The sequence below is a fragment of the Falco naumanni genome, chromosome 14 (assembly GCF_017639655.2).
Source record: "Falco naumanni isolate bFalNau1 chromosome 14, bFalNau1.pat, whole genome shotgun sequence".
In the NCBI taxonomy this organism is placed as follows: domain Eukaryota; kingdom Metazoa; phylum Chordata; class Aves; order Falconiformes; family Falconidae; genus Falco; species Falco naumanni.
The window spans coordinates 11,294,376-11,317,580 of NC_054067.1; the positions used below are offsets into that span (position 1 = coordinate 11,294,376).

Consider the following 23,205-nt stretch of genomic DNA (forward strand, 5'->3'; position numbering starts at 1 on the left):
GGTGATACCTCTTTTAGCCGTCTGTTCTGCAAGGGCAGACTCAAATTTATGGAGACATCCAAAGTGCATTTTGTGAAAAGAGGGAAGTATGAGCATGACCTCACCATTTGATAAATGCTCACAAACCTTTCTCCCTTTGGTATTTTGCACTTCTTACCTTTTTGGGCTAAGACAAAAACTGTTAACTACACACCTGCTTCCCTGTTGCTTTCTTGATTTAGTTGTCCTTATCAAACATGAAAATGGAAAGTAAATTCAATCTGCTTATCTTGTTGACATTTAGACTGCATTAGAGAAAACTTTATGTGATAGTGAGTATACCAGCCCCATAGACACTGTCTATATCTATCTGCAGGCTGAGCAGAAATAACCCAAAGTATCAAAGACAACTAGCAGTCACAGTCACATTGGACAGTTACTCCACAGCGAATACTTCATTCAGTACATATTTTCCAGTTTATATTTCCTGCTTCTATTTGTGCTTGGGAAACGTTTTCCCTTCAAATATCTGGCATTTGTCCTTTTGTACAATATATATTCATCACCTTGGGTGGCTTGCAGCATTTCTTCCAGCATGCCTTTGTAAAGTATTGGACTCAAAGTGAAGTCACATGCATTCCCCTCTACAAGCAGCCTCTTTTTACTCAGCTGTATCTGCTATACACAATTTTTTTAAATAATTCTTGGCAGAAGTTTATTCCAAATTTCATATACTTCTGATCCTGTATGTAATGTGTCTTCTATGCACTTATCTATCTTTTCTGGTCTTGATCGTGAAAGCTCAAAGTAAAAGACTACATAGAAAGAAAAAAATTCTGTACACTTCTTTTAAAAATCAAAAAAATTAGCTTTGACTCTTCATACACAAAATCACATGGAGAACCAGGCAGCAAAACGATCCTGTTTAGCTGCATTAATCCTAGGAAAAAGTCAAAGCAGGTAGTTCCTACACCAGGAACAAATAAAGGAAAGGTTTTTTACTCTTTCCTTGCCTATTTTGCATCCACTGTATAGTCATGAAAGCTATAAGAACATTCAGAGTAGGGTATAAACTACACTTCTGCTTGAGACTTTTGTGAAGAGAGGCCAGGCTCTGAGGCTGCGTACTGGAGGTACCTTCCGCACACCAGAGAGAGGAGTTCCCTTCTTTTGCACCACAGGGAATGTCCTGGCTTTGTCTTTTGTTTTGGTACCTTCAGAAGCTACATGCGATCTCTCAGTGCCACAGTGCCATTTAGGATCTGAAATTTCAAAGTTATTTCTTTTTCTAAAAAACAAAGAGATGAGGATATCTAATCTGTTCAGATTCTGCTCATTGAAAAAAACAATGGCTTTTTCAACATGGATCTTTCAAAAAAAAGTCCAAAAATCTAACAAACCAAAAAAGACAAAAGCTCTGTGTAATAAACTAGAACACAGAAATGTAGTTTTGTCAAATAATCCATATTTTCCTGTTTCCAGGAATCCTGTTAAATGGACTTGTTTTATTGATTTGATCTGTGGTGATAGAACAGATTTCAGCAATGTGAAACGGCTGTTATGTGGGAAGTATAATCTTATCTCTAGAAAAACAAAGGCTCCCTGTCTCCAAAGCTGTCTAATCGACATTTTTCATGGCTTGGCCTTCATTCTGTAATACTACCAGCAGTAATGTTGTCCTGTTCCTAAAATAAAAATTTAAAAAATACCTTATTATTTTATAAAATGTTATTAACTTTTCATTTTAATTTCCAAAATCACGCCAGAACACGAAATGACAGCTACAAATAAATTAAACCAATGCATACATCAAAATGGCAGATCCGCATTTCTTTATTTACAGGCTGAACAATCACATTGTGCATGTGGATGGGGGGTGGGGTGGGGAGAATGGATATGTATATACAAACACACACACAAAGGCAGATATACATACACAGCATACTGAAGGTTGGAGTAATGCCTCCATTTTACCTAGAAAAAGATCAATATTCTATAAATTACTTTTTATGTATTTGTGTACAGCAATACATCACAAATAGAAATAACTGATTTACATATTGTAAAATACAACTAAGTTTTGAGGTTACAAGTCTGGCAAGCATATATTCTACATCCAAAGTAGTTTTGTCTAAGGTTTCCTGACATGTATCTATCAGAAAATTACCTTTTGTATTCTGCCTCTCAGCATGATAGCTTAGATTTCAGCAGAGGACAACTGGAGGACATTACATTAGAAATTACTCTATTATGCCAGCTTCTAAAACAAATGGAAACACTGAATTACAGTATATGGTACTAAAAAGGAACATTTCACTAGCATGTACTTGTCCAAAAAAAAATTGCGAATGTCAAATCTTTAGCCACAAGGACACCCAAGACATAAAGGAATTAAACAGATGTTCTACACGCTGAGCAGTGAAACACGGCAATGCTAGATTCTTATCTGTTCCTCAAATGAAATGCCTTTCCTATTTGGTCCTTTTATTCTGCCAGCTCCCATTTCCACACTGCCACAAACATATGAGTTGACTTGTACATACATGTCTAACTGGGTGAGCTCGGAGCACTTGGTATGCCAGCAGTCCCTTCGGCCACACAGGACTGACAGGACACAAAGGGCATTGAGCTCCACTTGCACTGAAGCTGGCAAGAGTAACTATCTATAAACCTTTGAAAGTCTGGGGCAAATGACTTCTAAACTTTCCTTAAGTTCCTCCACAACCAACGGTGACCTCATCCTGGAATGCCTCATTCGAGACAAATGTTTCAGCAGGTCTTGCAGTGTTGACTACCCTGCTTGGAGCAGACAGGCTGGTTTTATTTGTTCAGGCAAAAGTACAATAGTAAGCTTAACAGCTTCTTTCTCTTGTCTTCACCCCCACTTGGAACCACACTACTGCAACATGATCTAGCAATGTTTTTCAGTTGTGTTGCATTTCCAGCAGTTCTCCTTTGCTTTCAGCCTCAGGATAAAAAGCCCAAGGTACTTCTATGTCAAAACCTTGGCGGTGCAAGTGGATGTGCAAGATGCAAGACTTGAAGACGCAGAAGATGCAACACAGTGAATCTCTTCACTCAACTACTTCTGAAGCTCCAGTGACTAGAAAGCCTCACTCCACAGAACTTTAACATTCATGTGAATTAGTGTAATTATTGTCTCTCATCATCTCTTCTGTTGTGGGAGTCTGGAATGGATCGTACTAACTTGGTATATACAGTTGCACTAGTGTCTCTCTGAATCTTTCTATATGAACTTAACAACAATACGAAAAAACCTCCTCTTTGATTAATTTTGTTGTATGTGATGCAAAGGTTTAAAGCAGATATTAAGCAAATTTCAAAATTCCTGTGTTTTAATGAATCACAGACTGAGATAAAGCAGCTTCTTTCCCCACCTAAATTATACCTTGAGTTCTGCAGAAGTTTGTCTACTAGGATATCCTGTCCAATTAGTCAGAAATGTGTAAGTGGAGCCAACAGAACTAAACCTTGATGAAGGGGAAATATATGTGGTAAAATGTCTCAGATTATCAGACAATTAAGTGATTTCACTGGCTGACAAGAAACAGAACTTTGAGGGGGGTATTCCACAGTTATTTTCAACAAGTGATGAAATAGTTATAAATATAAAATACTATATAGACAGGACCAAATGCTTTTTATTTAATGGTTAGCCACAAAGTAAGTCTGTCTGCAGAGTACACTTCAGGCAGATAACAGCAAACACTCTTCATGTTTCAAAAAGCCCACGTTCCACTAACCTAACGCTGAGATGGTATATGCTGCATCTCAGCAGGAATGGAATGGCTTGAAGTTAAGGACCTGCATGTAAATCTCCAAGCATGTATCAGGGGAACTACAATTTAGGCAAAGAAACATCTGACTTTTTTGTTACACATCCATTTTGCTATTGGATTCTGAAAAGGAGTTTCCTAATCTGCTTCATTTTTCATAAACAGCTAAGGCTCCCTGAATCTTTTAATCAAATAGATTTCCGTAATCATGATATTCTGAGGCTCTGCCACATAGGAAAGTAATTCTTAGTGCCTTGGTTTTTCTGCACATAGATTACAATCTTGTAAGAGGTTCAAGCGTCTTTTCTAACAAAGTCAGCAGTGCAGTTCAGTTATAAATCTCTAGTCCCTGCTAAGCTTTTGTTGAGATAACAGTTAGTAAAGACTTATCCTCTGAGATTAAGATTCTTTTGGCATGTATTTACCTATGTCACACAAAACAAACTATGCATCTGAGATGGACAGCTGGCTGCCTGCCACCCATGAATAGAAAAGGTCAGCTAACTCTTATGGCTTATAGAAGGGATAGATACAGAGCAAAAGCAGAGCTTTGTTCTGTGATTTCTAGCATACATGTGAAATCAGCAAGAGGAAGCCGGGGCTAGGATCAGCGGGGGGCTAGCATGCACAGCTCCTCTAAGCTCCTTGTAATCATTGGGATCTGCATTATGTATGCAGCAACCTGACATCTTTGCTAAGAAAATTCCTCCTTTACTAATTGCTGCAGGCCAGATATAATAATGAATTCAAGTCACCTGAGCTAGGCACAGCTTTATGTCTGTTGTAGGTTCTCAGACTGAGGTGCAGCAAATTCCATTAGGCACTGAGTTACCTTTCACATGGAGAGTTAAACTCCTCAAGCATCCAAAATCCAAAAGTTGGATGTTGTTGGAATTTAGTAAATAAAGAAAGGCTTTTGACAAAAGTGACTGGACAGAGGGTAAGACAGGAGAATAAGGCCTTCATGCAGCGCTACAACAAATAGTACCTTCTCCTTGGAAGCTCTGCCTGTCCTGCCCAATGGGCAAGAACATACATTTTTCTTTCAAAACATCAAGCAAACCTTACTAAATATAGATCTGTCCTGAGAAGCCATAGTTTTAAATATTCCAGACAAACAAGGTAAACAAATTCAAATCTCCCATTGATTGGACAAATCCTCTAGCCCTTACACCAGTACCTGGAAGAAGAGCAGCTGTTCTTCCTTAGGGTGCAAATTAAAGAATGAGCAGCAGGAGCTCAAGTCTTCTATCCTTTACTTGGAGCATTCTGAGAAGCCCACCAGGAAACCTCCAAGAGGATTTACAGCAAGACACTGAGTTTCTGGCTAATCAGCCCCGAGAAATATGAAGTAGTTCTTGGCATGACTGTAGGCATATTACGGACTTAATGGAAAGGTGCTTTAGGCATCTGCAGAGTCAGTTACACCACAGTGTACAGGGCCATGTTTTTGGAATTAAATACACTGATTCTGCCAGAGTCTCTTTGTGGATCTGGCTTAGTCTCCTCTGCACAAAATAAGATAGATGTTGCCATACTGCTGGCTTGGCCAGAGTATTGAAGTGGAGCTTACATTTTAACTAACATTTTTATTCACCAAACTGTGATTCTCAATCTCATAGCATGTGATAAAACTGAATTTTAAAAAGTATCTAATGAATACCATTGAGTTAAATGTAATAATTAAAATAATTAGCATATTATTTACTGCAACTGATTATAAACTTCATTATTTTCTACAGTCTGTATCAGTGTTTCAGTCGCTCATAAGCATAGTCAGGTAGGCTAATTTGACAACATCTTTGCTGTTTTGTTTCACTCATAGCAATTAACCTCTCAACATTCCTCTTATGTAGTTAATGCACATCTAAAGTGTCCAACATGCACTATTTCCCCAAAGTGCTATGTTGCTTCAGCTTGGCCACTGGCCAACTTTTTAACATCCACCTTTACCTTTCGCTTAGCATTTCTGATTGCTACTGCAAGAGAGAAAAGATAGTAAACAACACCTGGGAGAACTAAAAAAAAAGTGACATTGCATAGCCCACCTGGGGATATTTACAAAGGTGTCAAAAATAATACAGTTTTGAAAATTGTCCATGGAAAATCTAGCCCAGCAAAACTTTTGAAAACCTTGACCTTTTATGTTCTTTAGGAATTGCTATTAAATTATTTCAGTTCTATCTTACATTCTATGCTGTAAAAAAAGGATAGTCTATTCACCAGATTAAATACTTTATTAGTCAAAAAGCAGTCTAATCCAAAACCCATGTCAAGGCTAAAGGAAACCTTTTTAATTATTTCACTAGTCTTTGGATCAAGTTCACTTACTTTCAGGAGGATTTTAAAATTGAAATGGATTATTTCTCTTTGCCCAGAGGTAGGTTACATGAGAATGAAGCACAGCATGATAACTGATTACTAGAGCAGTCTAGGAGTGAAATATGAAGTGTTAGCTGGATTAGTTGATGAGTTCTTTATTGCTTCTTTTTTATATGAATAAAAAAAGATTTCTCTGTAAAATTATATCCAGTTGGATTTTACAAATTATAATGGTGACAAAAGTTTTGGTGATCTCGGATGCCTTAATCATCTGCTGATTAGTCAGGGAATAATTATGTTAAATAAAATAATCTAGTAATAAAAGAAATCAGCCTTCCATTCCCCTCAGACTCTACTCCCTACCACACTAGCTTTGCTCCTATGAAGCTTCACCCATCATCAGAGTCCAGGAAGAAAGAAAGGACCTGCTGATTCCTCTAAAAGTTCAAGGCCTTTCCTGTTCCGAAGTTTGAGTACTCACGGATTTACTACTGAAGCTATTACAAAGCAAAAGAGTTTTTATACATTTGAACTGCAATTTAGTATTTTGCTCAGAGGTTTCACTGAAAAGAATCTCTTTCACCTCCCCAAATGTCACCACATCATACCCTCCTCTCAGGATGATGCAATTTGACAGGTGCCACTATAATATGTTTCCTAGACCAGTTCATCTTGGTGCACAATGACACGAGGGGAAGAAAATCACCAGAAAACAGGATCTAAATCATTCTGCATTCCTGTCTAAGAATCAGTGTAAATGAATAATTACGAGGACACACAGAGTAAGAAATGTGATTATAAACCCAACATTCACAAGCGGTATGCCTCACCTGTGGACAGCACATGACCTTCAGAATGATGTCTATGCTCTTCCCAAGTACAAGCAGTAACTCTGTAAAGAAACCCACATAAAAATACACACTTAGACTTCAATCCCGTGTCAGCCTCAGTGGCACTGAGGACAAAGTTTGGGAGCACAGACCTGTAATGGGTCAGATATCCACTACTGAAAATAAGCAAGTGAACATGTTGCAGGTCATTATTAATAAAGTATGCAGAATTATAGGCATGTAACATATAAACTCGTAGATGCTACCTAAAATTGTGAAATTGACAGTCTAGGAAAAATCTGTGTTTTGAGTGAAGATCTACAAGAGCCTGAATACCATCGGTTGCACTACTTCCACCTCCATTCTGCACAAAGTTGCCAATGGATTAACTTCCAGGAGCAGTGAGCATGGTAAACATTCATCAAAGACCGTGCAGTGCTATAGATTTTAAGGAACTCATAAATTCAAGACCACAGGGAACTACTATGGTTATATTTGAATTCCTTCTGAAGAGACCATGTCATTTCACCTAGCCACACCTGCACCAAAGAAAATTCTTTATATTGAAGCTTTATATTGAAGCTAGAGACCTTAAACACTAAAACCAAGGCTCTCATACTGAGATTTTTATACCAAGAAATGTGAAGGCTCCACATTTTTCAGCATGGTTTCATTTTTCATGGGGGAAAAGATAAACTTTCAAATTGAGAGGAAAATCTGCAAACCTACCCCTACAGCAATAATTAACAACCTTATGTTCTATGACATGGGAAAGGAAAGAGATATCAGAATCTAATTCCACAACAAAATACAATGCAGGGTTATAGAAAATAAGGATTCTCAGAATCAATTTTAGACGAACATAGGTCTTCTAGACTTAGTTAATGAACTTATTTTGCATTATTTGTAATTATTTTTAAGAAGCTGCCCTGGGGTTACTTTCCCTCCTCATTCTTGTTTCTCTTCCTTAAAGAGAATTTTGGGTGTTTTTTAAGGCAAAAATAGCAGCAACCGCCAGATCTGTCATCCTGTTATGCCCTCACAGGAACAAACCTATATATCCTTCTATGTGCCATTAATCATAAATCTGAGTAGCTGAAGATCAGTTTGCTATGACAGAATGCACTGAACAGGGCAATTTGTGTGTGTGGGGGGGGGTATGTGTATGTGAGTATAAAAATATATATACACACATATATAGGTATGGGGCCAAGATAGTTCTAGACACTAAACATTTATTCTCTGAGGAGGAATAAATTTGAGTATGACCTTTCATTTTCATCTGGCCTTTCAAAAGACATGATTAAACTCTATCTCCTGGCACTGTAATTGATTTTTCCCAAAGGACCATTTATCAGAGAATAAACTGGGTTTAGACCTTGAAGTGTATATTTTGTGGCTTTTACATATCAATTGGTATTTTAAGAGAAGCCCTCCATTCCAAAAGCACTTCTGAGAATACTGCAGAAAAAAAAAAAAAATAATAACTCAGCCAGAGTCCCTGGCTTTTTGTCAATACACCATTCTAGCAGAGCTTGTCAGCTGAAAGATTAACTCTTGAGAAGAGCTAGATTCAACTAACAAGCAGAATTAGATACTACTAACAAGTTATCTCAACAAAGAAGAGGCCCAAGATGATCTCGTTTAAATCAGTGCACAAGCAGATGACAGTTCATGTAAAGTTTGGGCTTTAACAACAAAGGCACAAACCCTCCTTCCCCTTTGTCAGAGCAGGTGGAGACACTTCACAGCATCCTACCGAGCTCACTGGTGCATGGAAACCTTTTATTTCCCTCCAACACACAGTACCATAACATGAAGGCATATACAGCCATATTCCAGTTAAAAGTCTATAATAGCACAAAAATCAAAAGTTTGATTTTAATTGATGTCTGGGGATTACCATGCACACCAACCTGGTCTGAAGACACACCTGTTCTTAGCTTCATGTGAGTAACTCCCCGAAAGAGCTGTGGATTCCTTATGTTTGGTTACAGACATCCTGTTTAGGGACAGGAAAAAATGTTCATATATTCCAACTTTGAGCCAGAATTCCTTAACTCTGAATGTTTTCATTAATTCATTTTAACACTGTTTTTAAACAGGGTACTTACAGTAGTGGGAATCACATCATTTTCATCAAGCAGTCCAATGCTACAATGTACAGAATCAGACACAGGATTCACTAGTCCTAAAAACAAGACTTAGTACTCTAAATGCATTAAGAATAACTCCACTGTTGCAACTACAAAGTAATTTAAGTTAACCAGAAAGTAATTACCTGTGCAGTGCAGCAGAGGTAAAGTGATATCTAGATTTAAAATTAGTGTTAATTGAATTATACATCTGCTGTGGGAAAAAATAACTCCCTTAAACTCAAATTACGTTCTCCCAAATGTCATTATACATAACACAGTTGCGTATTCTCAGACAATCATAAGACAAATATTATTTCATCAGAAGGTAGAGCTACTAGGAATATTTACGGTAATGAAATACAAGAACATACAGATAGACAAAAGACTGGGGGATGAATACTACCCCTCTGTAGTGACCGTTCCTTGAATCCAAGACTAATAAGAGGACTCAGGAAGGGAGCCAACATGACATTTGAGCACATCCTTAGCCCTGAGCTTGTGAGTTGTCTCTGCGTCATCATGCTTAAGAGTTTGACAAAGCCAGGCATTGTAGAAGCGGTAGATCCTTTTTTGGAGATAAGTGATATCAAGCTGTCTGTGTTATAAACCATTGAATTAAGAAACTTTCAGGGCGATAATAAATACACCTTTAGTATCTGATCCTCTCTCTTGGAGAGGGCTACTTAAGTCCATTGACTTCATGTCATGCCTGGACTCCAGGTCAGCACCAATGGTTGCCTGTCAGGAGATACTTGTAGCTTCTCGCAATCCTCTCAGATTCATTGTCATGCAAACAGTAGAACAAATTTGGAGTGCAGAAGGAAAGATATAATGCAGACGGATTTGCAGAGGTGTGTAGCACACCAGATTAGGGAACATTCCTTTGTTAAATAACACTTTGGTTTCCTCAAGCCGATCTCACAGCAGTGCCAGCGTTGGTATGCTCATTAACAGGAGGAAAAGCCAAGCTGCTGAAGTAGAAGCGACCCACTGATGGGATCCGCAGCCATCTGGAGGCAAAACCTGGAGCAAGGCCTGTGTAAGAATGCAATAAACTATACTGAATTTCTGACAAGTGCACTAAAGGGGGAAGGTTATAAACTGAGGAGAAAATCCCAAAAGACTCTACTTATGGAACAACATTAGTCTGAGGCAGGTTAGTTCTAAAACCACATAGTAACTGAGATGAAAAACGTACTTTAAAACTTGCTTTTGCTTTCCAAATGAATGATGAGTAAAATTTACTGTTTAAATGCACATAGGAAAGGGTTACTTTACTGGGTACACTGGCCTGCCACTGTACACTTGTAGGGGCCCTTACACCCTGTTCAGAGTTGAGGACAGCTCTGATTTAGCAGTCACCAACTGGCAGTAGGGACTGCTACGCCAGAGCTGATTCTCAAGCACAAACAGTTGTGCGGATTAACTAATTGAGGTTAACTTTTTGCCCTAACTCAATATGCAAAAAGCTCTATCTTGCCTGGATTCAGCCAGGAGATATCATGACAACACCTACTGCAGTAACTGCCCAGTATCCTACTTAAAATATATTTTTATAATTATGTTCATAAAACATGAACGAAAGATCAGAAACATATAAAACGTTGGGGATGAGTAGGGTTTTCAGGATCTAGGAATATTTTGTTGACACTAAAATCAAGCAAAAGGAATTAATTGGGTGGAAGATAGGATGACAAGATGATTCGATCCCTAGAGATGTACAAATAAATTTGAAAGAATGTTAAAAAAATACTGATTTGAAGGCAATGTTTTTTAGGAGACCCGTGTTCCAAGAAGTCCAAACCTTAACTCTTCCTCCATCTAGCACAGTAATTTACAGGGTTACTTGAGAATTAATGTGAAGATCTTTTTTTTTTTAGAAAAGTCAATATTTCAACATAAAGACTTTTCATCTAACTATAGCAGAACTGGATCTTTAGTATAATTAAATGTTCTTGATCAAAGGAAAACATAAAACCCCATCTTCAAAGTCAGAATTATAAGAGGTTTTCAGTAATGTGCACCATATCTTTCTAGTCTGGATGAGAACAGCAGTTTTGACTAGGTACTCCGTGGCCTATTACATAAAACAAACTGACATCAACTATTTTTCCGAAGAAGGAAGTACGCTTCAAACCATGTCTTCACAGATGTTTGTATCACTATTCTCACTATGCATACCACCAAAACAGAATATGAAATAATTGCCAGAAAATTAAAAATTACTGTAGAAGTATGACAGAAGCACTGACAGGATACAACACTGTGAATCTCACACTTGCAGTGCAGTAAGGAACTCAGAAGAAATAGGATATGATCAGTAACTACTCTATATTGAGGTTGGATTATGAGTGAATTGAGGTTGTTCATTCTAACAGGTGTGCTAAATTCAGCGAGTACAAGTATGCAAAACTATACTACTTCTTAGAGAAAAAAATAACCAGATTGCAAATCTGATGGGAGAGAGAGTAATGTCTAAAAAGAGGACCACATATTCAGTTCAGGTTAGTTGAGTCCTGACAGATCCAGTGCAGCTGTGTTGATTTATACCAGCTGAGCATCAGCCTAGCATATCATCTAAAACAGGACCTTGAATCTCTGCAGAGAGCCACCAGCATTTCAAGACTGATGACACGTTTTCTACACCTCAAAGCAGGCATTCCTGAGAGTATAGGCACTAGATGATACTAGAGACCTTGAAATACAAGGGACAGGATGAAGCCAAAGGCCTCCAGCATCTAAATACAAATGGTCAATTACTAAAAGAATGTAACCCTGGGAGTTGGCTAGAACTGTTTTTAGGACACAACAAAGAGAGGAAAAAAAAAGTATATATAAAATGACTTATACAGTGAAAATGCAAATGTCATAACAAGAAAGCATAAATGTGAATCACAACCTTCATAAGAACAGAAGTGAAGTATTCCAGCACTGTCCCCCAGGGTTAAGGGCACTACAACAGTTCAATGCAGCTGCTTATCTGCAGAAGGTTCTTGCACAACTTTGGTGGAGAAAATTGTGCTTTTTGATTTTCCAATTACCATATTTTCCTACTTCAGCTTTTCATATGTAGTGTATTATATTTATTTACTAAGTAATTAGGTAAATTAGAATTTTAGAGAGTGGTGTGTGTATAGATACATGTGTTTTCTGCTCCAATCTTACCACATGACAACGTGATTAATATCAGCACACCAAGTAAGAGTAAACCTTATAAATATTTAATCTTTGTCCTTATAAATGCATTAATAAAGTAGCATTAATAGATGTAAGAATGCTGCAACACTCCACCTCTCAGCCATTATTTTTTATATATATATATATAGTAAAATCATATTGCATAAAATATTTTTAGCACATCTTGTAAAGAAAGCAAATAATGCTAGATAAAATGTGGAAACATTTAGAGCAGCTAGAAGCAACCTTATCATCTCATAGGATTGCCCTATATCAGAGGTCAGGAATCTGAACTCAATGATCTGTGAAGTTCTGCATGTGCAGACAATCTTTTATAAAGTTAGAATTTTAATTTAAAGTTCCCTTTTCTAATCCTCCACAGATTTTTATTCCACTCTTAATTAGCATGCTGCTGTTCGACATGTGAGCAAGGATGTTTAGCTGGTGGGCTAAGGTGAGAACAGACTGCCACTGACAAAAGAATCCTGGACCACAGTGAGAAAAGCATGTTTCAATTATTTAAGTGTAGAGATGTACAGCCAACATCTTCAGCAGTGTTATGACTTTTAACTCATTTTAGCTAAACTGGCTTCAAAGGCAGTTGTGCTTCTAAACACTTTTGTGCACCTGGGCTGTTCTCTGGGGCTGCAGTTGTCTCTACCAAGATCCTCAGCTGGTCAGCAGCAGGGAGCCGGTGCAGACTGCCCTGATCAGCCAGCAAACCTGTAGAACGTAACCAGCTGTTCTTCCTTCCTTGTCCCAAAGGCATATTGCCAGAAAAACCTTTCATTGTGTTTCTGAGCTGTTCGTTGCAGCCATTCAGTACCTGAGAACACCTTCTCGCCTTTCAAACTTAAAAACAGACTATCTTTCGTTAGCCTATTATCATTTGGCATATGTCATACTTCAGCGAAATTGGTTTAGTCTTATAGAGGCTGATGGCACACAGCAAGCCTGTTGATTGCAATACCAACATAAAGATGACAGCAATACAAGCAGGAATATCTCTAGAAGTTTGTTGGTGCTTGTTCTAGACGTTAAGATGTGCAAGTTAGCTGTTCACTGCAGCATTTTGATATCTGATTTAAAAAAAAACACTCTTCTGCATCAGATACTCTTCTCAGGAGAAACGCACGGGGGCTGAGTGGGGGGGTGGGGGTGGGAAACCTGCACACTTTGATACTAAGAAGTAGCAGATAATGTTCAGCTGTTCATACTGCTCACTTGGTTTCACATTTCTGTATTTGCTTCCCCCCAATGACAGAGATTTTTCAGTGCTAGAGGATGTGATACACTGTTCTGCACTGCTGCACTCTGGATAGGGAGGAATGCTTTAAAACTATCAGCTAATGTCCGTAGGCAGCTGGGGAGCCATCCTTCCCTTTACAGAATCTTTGCACACAGATCCCCTTTGGGGAAGATATGTGGCACAACCCTCAAGGCTGCCAGCATGCATAACCCTCCTGTGATGGAAAATCAAAACACCAGTGTCCCCCAGCAAATATTATACGCTGCCTTAGTGTTCCAGACTCTGAAATTCAGCTTTAACTCCGACACCTACTCTCCCCTGAGCTGGCTTGATACAGCACTTGAGTCACAGAGAGGCAGGCAAAATGACCTTGTGAATAAGAATCTACTATTGCAAACTTTCTAGTTGGAAAAACTCCACTGCCATTTGCCTTCCAACCCAAATATCACTCCATGATTTCCCACAGTGGCTGAACTGGCGTCAAAGCTCTTGTCCAGGAGGCAATTTGGTCTGCACAAATTTAGTGGGACTCACCCATGTGGAGCAGGGACGGGAACTGCCTTCAGGTGCTCGTGGTTCTTCTGGCACCATAAAGCCGCAGCCAAGGAGATTATACCTCTGATCTCAAGAACTTGGTTCCTCACCTTATCTTACCTTCATTCTGTCTGCCATAAAATCACTATCCTCGCTATTGTGCTGAACCAAAAAATAACTACAGTAGGTATAGTGACTATATTGTCATTCTGCAAAATAAGAGTTAAATGTATCCCTCCTAGCAAGCATATGAATTTCTTGTGATGTGAAAAACAGAGGCAGGTAATATTGAAAGCATTAGGCACAACAAATGGCACTTTTTTAGAGGATTAAGTCTATTCTTCAAGTATGTTGTCACATGGGACTGAAGGTCAGTTAGCCAGAGGCCTAACTTTTTCAGAGATCAATTTCATACATATAACATCATTAAAATCCAATCAGGAAAGTAAAATATTTCAGCTATTCTGAACATATTCTATCCTCCATTTCAGATATTATTCATATCACTAGGGTAGCACTGTGGATTAGGTTTAGTTGATTACATTAAACCAACATTGTTTAAAAATTCAAAACACTGTAAAACCCTGCATGTTTCTGCTGCCTGTGTGAATAAGTTGGAGGTCACTGCAGTGGAATGACTGCTGAAGTTGACAGTTACGTCTGGAAACTGAAGATACTGTGCCGTGGTCTGCCTTTCATATCCTTGAGGAATACTTTGTAAAGCATACTTGATGCAAGTTAAGGAGATGAGGGATCATTTTTGTGTATGTAAATCTTGTTCTTGCAAGATCAGTCCTGCATGCCCAAGTTATTTTAGTGAAAAATTCTGCTTAACTGAACTTCTGTGGCACTGCAGCTGCACACAATGGAACTGTCCTTCAGGGAAGCTCCCAGTCAGGAGTAACCTCAACTGTCCTACAATACCAGGGCTGAGCAGAGAAAAAATTTGGCTTCTAATCACATGGTAGGCAGACCCAAATCTACTGTGTAAGTATCAGTTAAATCAAAGAGGACACATTTCTTATTGTCTGATGCAAAAATTCCTACAGAATTGCTGTCAGAGCCCCATCATTTTCTATTACATTGCTAAACCACCACCAAGATAAAAAGCACTTGAAAAATCATGAAGGATGCAACATCCATCTGATAAATTTCTTACAATTCTTATGAGGTGGGTTTGTTTTTGTTTTTTCTCAGAACACAAATCAAATAAAAGGAGCACTGAAGTTAGAAAAGAACACTCACCTGGTTTTCTGATTTTCCAAAATCAGCAAAGCAGCTGCAACACCCTCATTGAAAGAGGGCAGTGAAAGGCCTGACCCAAATTCACTGAGTTTCTCCAGGGCTTAGACAAGGCCCTAAGAATATGGAGAAGAGAAAGCAAATGGAGTTTCTCGACATTTGTGCAATTATTTTCAGCAAATCTTCATTGCGTTTTTTGATGAAACTCTTTCAATTACTGGGAGCACAAGTACATTAGAAGGTATGGCAACATCTATTTAAAATGACGTGTTGCAAGGTATAAACAAGGTGATTCAAATTGAATGGGTTCACATTAACTAACAACTGGCACCATTTGACAATCAAGTTAAAAAAAAACCATGTAGAGTCAGTTAAGAAATCAAATTGGAAATTACCATCATTTTATGAACCACATTTAACATCTTCTCAGACATGCCAAAGAGCAATCCAGTTTCCAGAAATGCCGTTTGTTGGATCTCTATATTCCAGGAATATTACACAGGCAGTGCCTTCCCATCACATACGGAAACCACTTCAGATAGAGACTCTGCCGTCATTACAAACCAAACCACTCCCAGCTCAGGCAGGCATGACCTTTTAAAAGGGTACCTGCATGCCACCTCACTATTAAGTACTGTATTCATAACCTGCCCACCATTCTCCAATCTAAAAATATTGCCTAAGTCATTTGTTTCCTTTGCTAGTCTCATAATTGCAGTCAGTTTCTGCAGCAGATTCTGACATTCTCTTGTTTGCTGGCTGAACTCATTCTGTCATGAAAGGTCAGAAAGCAAACTGCTTCAGAATGTCAATAGGTGTTTAAAGTATTCCATCCTCCTGAATTTCTCATGTGCTAAACCATCAAGTGTTGATTTAGAGGTCATTAACTTTAAGGTAGGCAACTTGAGCCCATAAAGGGAAAATTTTCTCTTTACCCATTGAGTACCCAATTTGAGTCCAGGTCACATTGACCGTTAACAGCTGTTCAGGGTAAGATGAAGACTATTGCTCTTCTTTAATCCCCCTTAACAGTTCCGTGATGTGTATTTAATGTATTTATGTTTCAGGAGGCTGGCTTGTTTAATACATGAGGATGTTGCACTACAGATCTATTTAATCTTACCTTCCCCTCGTTTTCCACAGTGGTGCAAAGGAACTCTATTACAAGTCAAAATAAATCATATCTAATGCAATATAACATTTGTTATCTGTGTATTTCAAAGACACTTGACAAATATAGTTCAGGATCATTATTTCTAGTAAGAAAAAAGAAACTTGTCAAAAGCTGGCTAGTTCGCTAGCACTGAAACCAGGAACATAATGTGGGTCCAGTGCATGGGGTCAGAAAAACTCAGTTGTCCAAGAGGAGACTAATAGAGGCAAAATGAGTGATGAATGTAAAATTGCAACATGGTAGCAAACCAGTGAGTAGCTGTGGTTCTTAGAACTATAACCACAGATTTTGAATGAAAAATAAGTTTCTGCAAATCACACTTTTCCTTATTCGATATAATAAAAATGAAGAGGAAAATTAATGCTAAATTTAGACCATCATGCAAACAATATTTAATAAAAAAATACTAAACTTAACCATGCATTCCCAAATTCAAATTCCTGGTTTACTGAAATTCCTTAAGCATTTTGTTTGCATTTTTTATTAGGTTTCCTTTTTCCTTTAAAAAGAGAAGAGCTATGAGAAACCGTATTATTTTTCTCATAGTTTTAGACTAGTTATAGTGTTGTCTTTAACATTTCTTTGAAGTTAAATAATCTTTGACGGAATTGAGTTTTGAGAGCTCATTTTGAATTCACTCTATTCATCAGAATAGCTGCAAAAAAAAAAAAAAAACAAAACAAAAACAAAAAAACCCAAAAAAAACCAACCCCCCCAAAACCCCACCATGTAGCAGATCACCTATCAAACCCATACATTTAAAAATTTGGTTTGATAAAAGAAACCTACCAGAAAAATCCCACTGACAATATAATCAGATAGTGGGGAGCTGAACACATATTTTAAAGCTTGTGAGCTTATTTTCCTTTTTTCTCTCTAAAAAAAGTGAGCTCTCTATGTTGATTCTCTTCCTTTTTCCAGTATGAACGAATAACAAAATGAAATATTTGTTTTCATGTTCTTAATCACTTAGTGCATGTTTGTTTTAAAAACACTAGCTTCAAAAAGGCTGAATAAGACCCAGTTTTGCAGAAACAAACAAGCACCAAAATGTCATGATCAAATAGAGGAAATTTCAACTCAAGAGGACTCCTTGTTTGCAAAGTGAGGAGCAACTGAAAATGGAGTTTACAGCGAGGCAGCATTTCCAGCACAACTTTCTATTTGATAAATAAATGATAGATCTCTCAATGTACACTACAGTGGTGTAATTGAAAACAAACCAAAAAAAGCTAGCTAGTCTCTGAAAAACAAACCGGAGATTGAATAACGAAGTAATCTCTGAATACTACTTCAGTTTGCCATGCAGTGTCTGGTGCTTTTATCCAGCAGCATGCAATTTAAACATTTTTGCTTATTTCCTGTTTCTTTTCTTTGCAAGAACAGATAAACAGAACTGGCTATTAGCCTCCTTCTCTATTAGTATGCCATATGCACACTGTGCTCCAGCTGTCATGTTAAAAATGCATAAGGCTAAATTAAAATCTGCTGCAAAGACTTCTGCTGGTAATCAGATAACTCTCTATGTAATATCTGATTTAAAATGATAATATTTTTCACACATTTGATATCAGTAATATAGCTGAAGGATAAAAGACTACTACATTTTGATAATTATCCTTTATGGACATTCTGTGTCATGTTATAAATGAACTGTATTTCTCAATAGCATTTAAAAGTGCGAGTACTGAGTCATAGCTTCAGCTGGTACAAGCAGTAGTGAATCCAGTAATTTTCACCAGCTTGAGTGTCATGATCAAAAGAGAACAGCTTTTCTCTTTGGAAGGAAAACAAACCTTTGAAAAATAGTTATCAGACTCCTCAGTAAATGTGGTGAAATGAACTATGATGTTCAGCCAAAATCAGACCAATTACCAAGTGGAAACAGTGGACTAACATCCTCTGTTTTTTGGGAGATGATGATGCCAGGATGGATTGTTGCTTTGGTCATCAGGAGGGAAGAGCGGAAGGAAAAGGAAGCTGCTAATTTAAAATGCACATGGTATTTGATAAGGTTATGAACTCCAGAAAGTTTTTCAGTCCAAAAGTGAGTAGGATTTCTGAAAGCTAGTTGACCCGAGAGGGAAGATGAATCTTACAGCTAAGGCAGCATAACAAGACTCTCTTATACGTGATACACATCTTCAGACAAACACAGTTTAACTGGCTTAGTCACAACCTTGCCTACCCTCTTGTCCACAGCAGGGGGACAATGAAAGAAGTGTGTCATCGCTGTTGGACTCCTTTTTCCATCTCTCCCCAATGTCCCACAGAGGGCACATGTGGTTGCCTCACTTTCTGCATGTGGCCTTGTCTGAATCATCCCATATGCTTCTCAGCATCCCTAAGATGTTTGCTGGGAATGTCCTAGCAGCAGTGTTAGTGACGCTTGAGATTACTCTTTTCAGGTAACATAACACTAGAAGTGGTGTTCTTCTTCCACAGCCAGTCATGGAAGTTTTCCAAGCACCGCTATGTCACAGCACTGCGGAAGCAAGGAAGAGCAGCAGCAAGGATCGGACCCTGTGCACTCAGACCTGCTGCTGTGCCCAGCAATGGCTGCAGCGCTGAGCTCTCCGTAGCCTGGCTTCACTGGCGGTACAGGCATCTGTGACTGGCGATCCGCAGGCACTGGGGACCATTTCCTTACCGTTACTGGGTCCCCAAAGTCCAATAGCAGACTTGGACAACAGATCTCATAAAATAGTGCTTTTTGAGGGATTTATAGAACCCTTCATGTGCAGACAAGGAGGCTATAACCTAATCCATCACCTCAGGTATTCTTTGGCTTTGTTTTTACACGTGGGAAAGAAACCCATCAAAACTACTGTTCAGCTGAACAGATTTAGTTTTTTTAAGCAAAATATTATTATTATGGGCCATCTGTATATCTGCACAGAGGCTAATAATTATCAAGTCAGAAAATACTGGGCATATCTAGATAATAACTCTAATTAAAAAAAAAATCCTTGGAATACTGCATAGCAAAGTCTAACAATTCTCCCCTCCAAGTACAGGAAGTAAATCGCTAAATACATGATTATTCCATTTATTGTAAGAAAAGATAAGTACAGTGCATCAAGCAGTTATCAGAAATGGATTAAAATCAAGAAATTCCTGTGCTGTGCATAATGAAACATTATTATCTCATTTTAAAAATACATATGAAATTAATTTTATATTGAGTAATAGGCTAGCTTCATTATGCATTTTATAAAACCAGGTATTTTAATATCTACCTTATCTATATCTACAAGCTGTAGCTTCTGACTCAAGAAAAATGTCCACATCAATCTGAGAACTGCACATAATAACACAAAGAGAAACTAAACCATAGGTGTTTTAAATATGTCAGTGTAATAAAGCAGTGTTGGAACATCCATCATTTCTGAGACACAAATGCACTGATAACTTAAAACTACTCTCGATTACTGAAACTAATCACACCTGAAAACTCCTTCTGGACACATTTCACCAATGCAGGAAAAATTGTCATCAGCCTTTCCTTGATAATTTAAATGTGTGGCATCTCAATGACACAAAAGTTATTTTCTATTGTCATGGCATATCTAACCTAGGGTACAGCACTGGTGCAAAAGAATGAACTGAACAGCGCACTGCCAAGAAAAATATATAAAATACCTCTATTACACATAATACCATGGGAATCCTCTGCTATTGCTATCCAATGCTTTAGATGCCACTATAAATAGGATGACCCCTAAACATACCCGATTTAAAACAAGCGATACAGTGTTGACCCTGCTGCCCTCTCAGGTAACAGGCAGTACAGTGACATGAGCTTCCTCGGTACCTGGTTTTCCTTTTCGTATTGAACCCTGTGATAAAGAATGAAATTCTAAATCCTTTTACTTCGATGTATTGATTGAACACATGGTGATAAATTCTAGAAGTCTCAAGTTAAGCTTTCAGTGCCAATGCAGACAGAATTTGTACTGTATGGGATGGGTAGCTGGCAGACCTGAGAAACGTAGCTAGTGTACTGTGGAACTGCAACATATGCAGATGTGGACAACATATATACTCAATAGCCATTTAGCAAAAGGCTCAAGACTTTTCAAAAATCACTGGCACAGCACAGAAAGCAATAGACTACCTCTCTATTGCTAAATCATTAAACACAGTTCGTTAATGAATCTGTAATGAAACAGAAGACCAGGATTTTACATTAAAGTGAAAGCATTTAAATTTGCCTTGAAAGCAACAGACAGGAGTATGTGGGACAGAAAATTGGTACTTCACAGTAATTTTAGCTCAAGAAATTGATCTGGACAAACACAACTCCAACAGTCAGACCTGAAAATTTCAAATTGGTCAGGCAGTCTTTTATGTCATCTAATAGTTAAACTAACCTTGCTAAGTGTTTGGAGGAATTACTATGTGTCTGTTACATAGGGAAAACTTGCTTCTAAATTATGTTAAAAATAAGTATGTCATCTCCTTGACATGATTGACTTTGACAGCTTTTTTTCAGAGGAAAGACCAATTTAGGGAAGTCTCCTGAGCAAAGAAACACTGCCACTTTTTGTAATAGGAACTGAGATGGAATAGTAACATGGCATCAATCCTACAAGCAAACCTGTCCCTTTCACATCAGTGACTGACATGCCAATTTCCAGGTCCTGAGGGACTCTATGATTTGCTCCCTTGTAGCCTTGTAGTTGGCTTTGTCTAGGTTTTGGGTTATTTTGACATTTCTATTCACCAGAAAATTAAATCAATCATTGCAATAATAAGCTTCTCTTTTTCACTGGGTGCACTTCTACGTTTCTTTCTGCAGTATGTCCTAGAATCATCCTATTGTTACACTTCTAAAAGAAGTTTCACTTTCTTATTCACCTGTATAATATAACATGCAGCATAACAGCCATCTACCTTATATATCTTGTACATTGGCTCTCCATGGTATCTGAAGTAGTCCAGTCTAGGAACATTTGCCTTGCTACTTAACCAGATCCTTAACTGTCTGCAGTCCCCTAGTTCTTTTTTTCACATGAGAACGGAGCTCAGACCTGTTCTTTCAGATACATCAAGGTTTCTTGCCTTTTTTTGTTACAAAGAAGGAAAAAAAAAACCCAACCCAAAAACAACCTGAGAATTCTAGGAGCAATGATACCTTTTCCTCCTCACCCAGGAATCTACATTTGATGAGATGACAAGAGCAAGCTGGAAGCTGCTGAGTACTTGGTGGTTAGTCAAGGCATCTACATCAACACAAAAAGGAAAGAGTTCCTAGAACCTCAAACTGCCTTTCCTTGTAGAGCCGAAGTAGGAATTACCTCAAACCAAAATATCAGCAGAAAGAAGAAGCTTCAGAACAAATCAATAAAATGAACAATAATGTATAGCTTTCACTGATTCAATAGTTCTATTTTCTAAACTCCTGTGAATTCACTGATGTTTGCTACATATGGCAACTACCTTTTATTTTAGTTCCCTTTCTACACCCAGTAACTCTTTCTAACACAAACATCAGACCTTCTTCCTGTCTCCTATCATTCTCTCTGATGTTCTGTATCTTGTTTCATTCTCTGAAACTGCTTGTCATTTTCAGCTTTCAATTAGTCACGTAAGTAGTAGCAGCAACTATTTTATTCATTTTGTTTAAAAAGAAAAATCATGGAATGTAACGATGCTGATTTATCTTTTCAAATTAAAAATAAGAAGCTTGGGAAACAGTGCCTAGCCATAGTATTGCAGTATTGAAAAATGTAAGCAATTTAATTTTTCCTACTGTTTGTTCTACTGTTGCTACACAAGTATTCTTTTAAGCTATCAGCTCTCATGTCTAAATTCTAATTCCAGTGGTATAATTAGAAGCCACAGAAATGCAGTTGAATTACTTAGTCTCTAGGAAAAGATAAGTAACGTGATTACACTGTATGTATGTATGATTATTAAGTGAACATTTGTATGGTATAAGACCAAGAACCAGAAAAATAGCCAAAAAATCTCATTACACAGTATAATTTCTCCAGATGTCCACCCAATTCAAAGTCCATAAAACGTTGTCCATTTTCTAGGTCTTAGAATACGTTTCATGTACAGGTTGTTATTAATTGAATAAATAAGTTTAGCTGTGTTACTTCTTCACTGTCTCTTCACTGTTATATGCAAACTTATCAATATATTAAATTTCTATTTTTAAAACTTGTGCTTTGTTGAACAAAGACTTACATTGCAGATCTTAATTTCATCTTTTTTCTTTGCAATATGTCAGAGGATTGCAAGTAAATCAGTAGCTCTAGTGCTTTTTTAAAACTTGGAAAACACACAGAAATAAAAATGTTTGCACTTCAATAGAACTTGATGAAGACTTCTAAAAGATGTGACTGACATAGTTGCATGCAAGAAATCCACAAAATAATTATATATGGATAACATAAGTAATGGGAAATAGAGGAAAATCATTATATAGGTCACAAAGAAACAAATTGAAATATTCTACATAGCTTACAATGGAAACAATGACAGAGAAAGAAATACTTTGTTGCATTTCACTAAACCCTCATTTCAGGGAATTTTATTAAATCCATACAAAATCAACAAAACCTATATTTAATTATTTCAGAAAAATGATTGTTTTGTAGCAAGTAGAGAGTGTATTGAATAAAATTTAAAATAAAAAAGACATACTAAAATGAAGATGTGAATTTCTACTGTAATCTTACATATTTTTACCCCCAAAAAAGTGTTAATGCTTCTGACAAATAAATTTCTAGCCAGTAACTTGCTTTTCCCA

At 37.6% G+C, this 23,205-nt stretch overlaps 1 long non-coding RNA gene across 2 annotated transcripts in view; it reads right to left on the reverse strand.

The window, feature by feature from the left end:
* LOC121097581 overlaps window positions 1–23,205 on the reverse strand; it is a 64,859-nt gene that overhangs the window by 19,408 nt on the left and 22,246 nt on the right. The window contains exons 3-5 of one of the 2 annotated variants that reach the window (XR_005831010.1): window positions 15,272–15,384; window positions 8,862–8,930; window positions 6,929–6,990 (exon numbers count right to left, since the gene is read on the reverse strand). This is a non-coding gene — a long non-coding RNA (uncharacterized LOC121097581). Of the gene's footprint in view, window positions 1–6,928; window positions 6,991–8,844; window positions 8,931–15,271; window positions 15,385–23,205 lie in introns of both variants that reach the window. The other variant, XR_005831009.1, reaches the window with a different exon arrangement.